This window comes from Gymnoscopelus microlampas (assembly GCF_963454915.1).
Source record: "Gymnoscopelus microlampas genome assembly, chromosome: 22".
Classification (NCBI taxonomy): Eukaryota; Metazoa; Chordata; class Actinopteri; order Myctophiformes; family Myctophidae; genus Gymnoscopelus; species Gymnoscopelus microlampas.
In genome coordinates this window covers 33,627,914-33,634,263 of record NC_139959.1, presented here as the reverse complement: position 1 = coordinate 33,634,263, position 6,350 = coordinate 33,627,914, and the positions used below count along the sequence as shown (strand labels likewise).

The following is a 6,350-nucleotide window of genomic DNA, read 5'->3' as shown; positions in this document are numbered from 1 at the left end:
GTACACATTTGTTTTTTTCCCCAAATTTGGCTGGTGCGGCTTATATTCAGGTGCGCCTTATAGTCCGGAAATTACGGTATCTGTTTTGATATTTGATATTTCCTGTTAATTGCCCAGCCATAGGATGAAGATTACTTTATTCATGTGGTCTTATAATTCATTCTATTTGAGCAGACTCTATTTTAATTGGGTGTGGGGGGGACACACCTTGCCCAAAAACATGTTTGAGAAGCACTGCAGTAGACTGAAGCCCCATTTTAAGGCCTGTGTAACTAAGGTTGTAATGTTCTGTGTTTGTGTCTTTCATAGGTGAACGGCAAAAAGTTCTTAATTGGCTGCTGGCGTACAATCCTCCTCCCCTGCTCTAAGGTCAGGTATCACCCTCTCTGTCCATATCTCACTCACCTCACCCAGGGCTGGTTATGAAAGAGCATTGTGTTGTCCGTATGTCTCGTTTCACTTTCATGTGGGCTTTACCTCTAGGCGTGTGATGGAGCTGTTCATCAAGGATTGTAGTCTATCACGTAAGCTGTGTCTTCCTGCCATCAGCCGCCTACAAAAGGTCCACAACGTGGAAATTGCACTGCAGGTGCTCAAAGACAGAGGTGTTGACCTTAAGGACGAATATGGTAATTGGCATATTTTACTCCTTTCATAGAGAGTAAATGTATTCTTTTTATTGTCATGGTATTTTTATTTATTTATTTTTGCCACATTTCTGGATACCGCTCATTGACTGCATCTGTCACTTCTGTGTGAACACTTGTCATTTGTTTGTAAACACCATTTGTTTAATTTGAAACAGCGGTTGTTTGCCTACCAAGACAAATCTGCATAATGAAAAGAGTGAATTGCTATACACAGTTATAAAAAAAAAAAGAAAAACAAATCACACATTGTTCAAAGAGGGTATTTGTGTGCAAGACTGCAAGTGTGCCTCAGTATAATTGTACATTTTCTCACTCAGTTTAAAACTTTACTTCAAATTTTGCTTTAATCTTGCACTGAAAAGAAACTTGAAAATTAAACCAACATTAAAATATACTTCCCTAAAACATAAAATGGAATGGACAAGAGTCATTAGAATTTTCCATTGAAAGTAAGGAAATATAAGTGATGTCAATACCAACTTGGATTAAACGATGCTATCATTGATTGTCACAAAATGTGTATTTGCAGGATCTGCCATCGATTCCAGAGATATTGTGGATGGACACAGGGAAAAGACATTGAGCCTCCTCTGGAAAATCATCTTTGCTTTCCAGGTGTGTACCCAATTCTGCCCACGGGTATTTAAAACAAATGGATTACACATGTAAAATCCCACTATCCGTTTCAGTTTGGGTAGAAGAGATGTTCCTCTCACTCCTCTAAGGCACATCCCTGGTACAATGTAGCAGCTATAGCTACTATTAATTTATCATATGTGTCCTCACATTCCTGCTTTAGGTGGAGGTGATTTTGGATGAGGAACAGTTGAGGGAGGAGATCGATTTCCTGAAGAGAACCTGGAGCACTAAACAGAGGCTGGCCTCTCTGAGGGCTGATAAGGGCCTAACGTTGAGCAGTGCAAAGGTCTGGGCGCCATACAAACACAGCAGCACCAAGATCGTCCTACTGATGGACTGAGTTAATGCTGTCTGCGACTTCTATGGCCTGAAGGTGAGAAGAATGATGACTCTTGGCTCATAGTGGGCATGCTGTGCACACAGCCACACACTTTAGAAAAAGGGTAAATAAGGCATATTTGAATATGCTTTTGTACTGTATGTTTTGATAATCCTTTGATGTATCCTCTAAATCAGGGATGCACAAACCTTTTCAGCAGTGACCCAGTCACCCAGTAATTGATCCAAGCTTATTATGCAATTGACAATTTCTGTTTACTGCTGATAGCCATGTTTCTATCGGTTATTATTATTAATATTGATATTATTAGTCATTGTTTTCTTTTTTTATCAAACCTTTATTTAACCAGGTTGACCACTTGAGATACAGAATCCCTAGGGGCACGGTGGCGCAGTCGGTAGCGCTGTCGCCTCACAGCTAGAAGGTCCTGGGTTCGATTCCCGCCAGGGACGCTGTGGGCGCTGGGGGCGTGTCTTCTCCTCCGCTTCATCAGCGCCCATACCCAGGGTGGGGTTGGCAAAAGGGCCTACTCTGTGTGGAGTTTGCATGTTCTCCCCGTGTCTCCTAGGGTAGTTAATACCCTCACAAAAACATGTAGTAATCCTGGTCGCTATACCGCCTCCCCCATGACAGCCGGGGCGCCTGATGGAGGGGAAGGGAACTGGTTGGAATAACGTGTTCCTTCCACGCGCTACGTCCAACCAGGGAAACTCCCCCCTGTCAGGTGACAAGAAGGTCAGTTGGCTCTCATGCACTGAAGGAAGCATGAGCTCGGCCCTGGCCTCCCTGGCTGTGGGGGACTGGTGTAGCGCTGGTGTAGCGCCCAGGATCACTTAGGAAATTGGCACCGGGTGAAAAAAAAAAATGGGTTACAAAAATCGCGGGATAAAAATTATAGAAAAAAAAAAAAAAAGAGATACAGAATCCCTTTATGAGCGTGAACTGGCCAAGATGGCAGCATAAAGTACACATGACATAAAAGGCATAAAGCCTGTAGTGTACTCAGGAAAAACAAGCAACATTTTGACCAAACACAAGGTCTTCATGCAAACTAATGTGAAAGTTTTTAATGCACACCAAAGTCTATTCTTAAAAGTAAAATTGCAGATGATGTGGCCTGGTGTGTGTATGTTCCCACTTTAATACACTCTGTAGGTGGAAAACCTAACTATTATATACTATTAAAAAAAAACCCAGGAAAGCATCTGTGTCATTTTAGATCGGCTATTAAAAAATCGCTGATTCAAGCTCGTACATCTCACACTTTCAAGATTTTTCAAAAATGTTCAAAAATATAACTACTGATTGGTAGAATTGGCCTTAGGTCTTAATGTATTAAAAACAAGACAAAACAACAAACTTATGTAACTTGTTTGTTCCCGTCTGTGCAGGCAGAGAACTTCACGGTGTCATTCTCAGATGGCCGTGTCCTCTGCCACCTGATCCACCACTACCACCCCAACCAGCTGCCAGCGGAGGCTGTCAGTCAATGCACCACTCAGACCGTGGAGTGCTCCCACCGGGGCCGAGTAGAACTCCACTCCTTTGACTCCAGGCAGATGGGCCAAGATGGTAAATGTTTATAGCAGTGGTTTTCAACCTTTTTCATGCCAAGGACCCCTAAATTGATATATATTTGGCTGCGTACCCCCATCTGAAAATGTTTTGTGCCAGGGACCCCCAGAAGCAAAGATTTGAGTTAAAAAGTTTGCTTTGAAAAATATATATATATTCAAAGATAAGCACATTTTCAAAATGTTTCAAAAATAGCAGATCTATAAGTTAAAATGATTGTGACGCTATGTTAACTAATTTTGCTGGGGACCCCCTGGTACCCCCCCAAGGACCACTGGTGGTCCCCGGACCACTGGTTGAGAACCACTGGTTTATAGGGTTAGAATTTACTTTATTGTCACGTCACTGGTTTACAGGTGTAAAGAAGTGGGTTACATTCGTTTTGCATAAGCGCCATCATTGTTGTTTTCCAGAAAGGGAGAAGAAGACAAAGGAGAGGGGGGGAAAGGCAGAGCAAGAAAAATTCAATAAAATCAAACATTTAATATTTTAAGTGTCAAAGGGAACACAAAAAGATCTCTCTCTCTCTCTAATTATCTATTCATTACATGGGATATTCTCTGAACTAACTAACATATTATGACTGCTCAGTGGTGAATGAATATGTTGATATAATCTATTTCCCTCCCTTAGAGAGAGATATGACAAAGCAGTAAATTAAGCCTTTTGTAGAGTTTATCAAGCTTACTGTTACTGACTTGGAGACAATTGTCCAAAAGCTGGTGTGTAGAAGGTGTCAACTACCAGTTTGCAGTTAATGGTATTGGTAATAATAATTGATCACGAGACTGTGAGCTCCTCTGAAATCAGTGCTTTAACCTGGACGGATTACAGTGCAAGAGAGAGACTCGGCCTCCTTGCTAAGCAGTACCTTTACAAATCACACCTTACACTGGTATGCAGCCAGTTACATTGTAGTTTGATACACATTGAACATGCTGTGTGTGTGTGTGTGTGTGTGTGTGTGTGTGTGTGTGTGTGTGTGTGTGTGTGTGTGTGTGTGTGTGTGTGTGTGTGTGTGACTTGAAAATTGTCTTTACCAATTGACTACTGGGAAAAAGGGCTATCCTTACCACCAATGTTTTTTTTTTTTGTGTTATACTCAGGGCCAGAATCATCCTCTTTGGACGACAAAGTGCTCCTGGAGAATGAGAAAAACAACTATACATTGATACATTCTGCCGTCACTTTCCTGGGTGGAGTACCTGCCATGATAGACACAGCAGACATGTCCAACACCATCCCCAATGAGAAGGTGAGAGTGGCTCAAGACTGCCAAGACCATATCAAAGTCAATCACTATTTGCAACATACAATACATGTGCCCAAAGTTTAATTGGGGAAGAAGCACATTAAGAATCAATATGGTAATTGGTAACCCAAATACCACAGTACATAACTGGGAGAACACAAGGCTGTTCCCCCGGTCTGCTTGCCAACAGCGAGCATGATGATGCGTGGCATCAGCGACACTGGGGTGCAAATGAAATGGGAGAGAAGGCTAGCTGATGCTCTTTCTTTTTAAGCCTGCTTCATTTAAAATCTGCCTGCATGTGATATTATGAAGGAGTTGTGTGATTTTTTTTTTTTTTAAATAACAGTTGTACTCACAGTTGGTAATCTATGAACCAGCAACTACGTTTGGGATGAGAGGGCACAGATTACACTGATACCTATGGTAAAGTACTTAACGGTATTCAATAAATGGCAATGGACGTGCAGACGAGGGTCACGAGTAGAACTTAATTAGATATTTAGGGCATACAGTATTAGTATACTGTATGCCCTGAGATATTGCAGGGGTTTCGTCTCAAAAGTAGGTGGAGGTTATACAGTTGAAGGGTCCCTGTTTCAGGCCACCTAATCACTGGACAGTGATGGGGAAGAGTTTTATGAGCTTGTGTGTGTTGTAGTTTGCTTGTTGCCAGACAAGATACATTTTGTTTATGTGAATAATTGAGTGGCATTGCTTCCTTATCACCACATCCGTGTTGTTTTCCAGGTTGTGATGTCGTACCTGTCGTTCCTGTGTGTGCGTCTCTTGGATCTGCGCAATGAGACCAGAGCTGCTCGGGTCATCCAGGACGCCTGGCGAAAGTACAGGCTGAAGAAGGATCAGGAACTTTACCAGGTCAGTTAATCACGTTGATGTGTTCAAAGAACAATAAGAAACACTTTCATTTCCCCATACTGGAGAATACACCACAAAAAGAAACTGAGGCTTTTGACGGTTACTTGCTATCCTAGTTACTTTTTTGCAATGCACAGACTTGTTTTCTTGGCACTCTAATAACTCACTTACTCATAACCATTTAATCCAGTGGTTTTCAACCGTTATTCGGCATTTGAGCCATGGACCAACGTTTGATGAGATTTAGACTCTCAGACCCCTTAGAATATGTTGTTCTCATTTGATAAGATTTTGTCCACATTTCCATGCTGTATTGATGTTGGTACCATAGGAGAGATAACAGGCAAGCTTTGATCAATTCTTTAATTAAGTAATGCAGATGTTTAGCAATAATTTAACTCTTGAGAGCTCTCAAGGGTTAAAGATCTATAAGGGTCCATTTGGTTTCATTTTACGCTCTCAATAGTTAAAGATCTATAAGCCTTAGGGTCCATTTGGTTATACTAACTCTCCATCATTTAGCTGGGGACCACCTGGAACCCCCTCAAGGACCATTGGTGGTCCCTGGACCACTGGTTGAGAACCACTGATTTAACTTGTTAACATGTAGATATGTACATACATGAACGCATTGTTTCCGTTTCCGTTTGCTGACCGGATCTTCATCTGGCAGACAACTGATCGCAATCAGTTTTCAATCATCAACACTGATCACAGCTGATCACAACACGTTTGTGTGCGTGCGTGCGTGCGTGTGTGCTCATGTGGAAGGTATTAAGGCAATACAAAAAAGTGCCTTTTTATAAATAAATATTATATTGTGTATAGCCCAGTGTTTCCCAAACGTTTTAGCTCGAGACCCTAAATGATATATCTCTCCCCAGGACCCAAGCTAGAGAAAATAGCAGATCTACAAGCTCTTGTAGATCTGCTATTTTCACTACTTCTTAAACATTTGTTTCCTAATTTATGGAATATCTTTTCCTCTTCTTTTTTATTCTTTCATGAAATTATT

The 6,350-nt window shown here is 41.5% G+C and overlaps 2 long non-coding RNA genes across 2 annotated transcripts; both read left to right on the top strand.

Annotated features, from left to right (window-relative positions):
* Positions 1–495: 495 nt before the first annotated feature.
* LOC311038994 lies at positions 496–3,154 on the top strand. The gene is made up of 4 exons (XR_014600119.1): positions 496–629; positions 1,180–1,265; positions 1,450–1,662; positions 3,021–3,154. It is a non-coding gene; the product is annotated as an uncharacterized lncRNA (long non-coding RNA).
* Positions 3,155–4,321: 1,167 nt separating this feature from the next.
* On the top strand, positions 4,322–5,336 carry LOC311038738. The gene is made up of 2 exons (XR_014600081.1): positions 4,322–4,459; positions 5,207–5,336. It is a non-coding gene; the product is annotated as an uncharacterized lncRNA (long non-coding RNA).
* Positions 5,337–6,350: the final 1,014 nt, after the last annotated feature.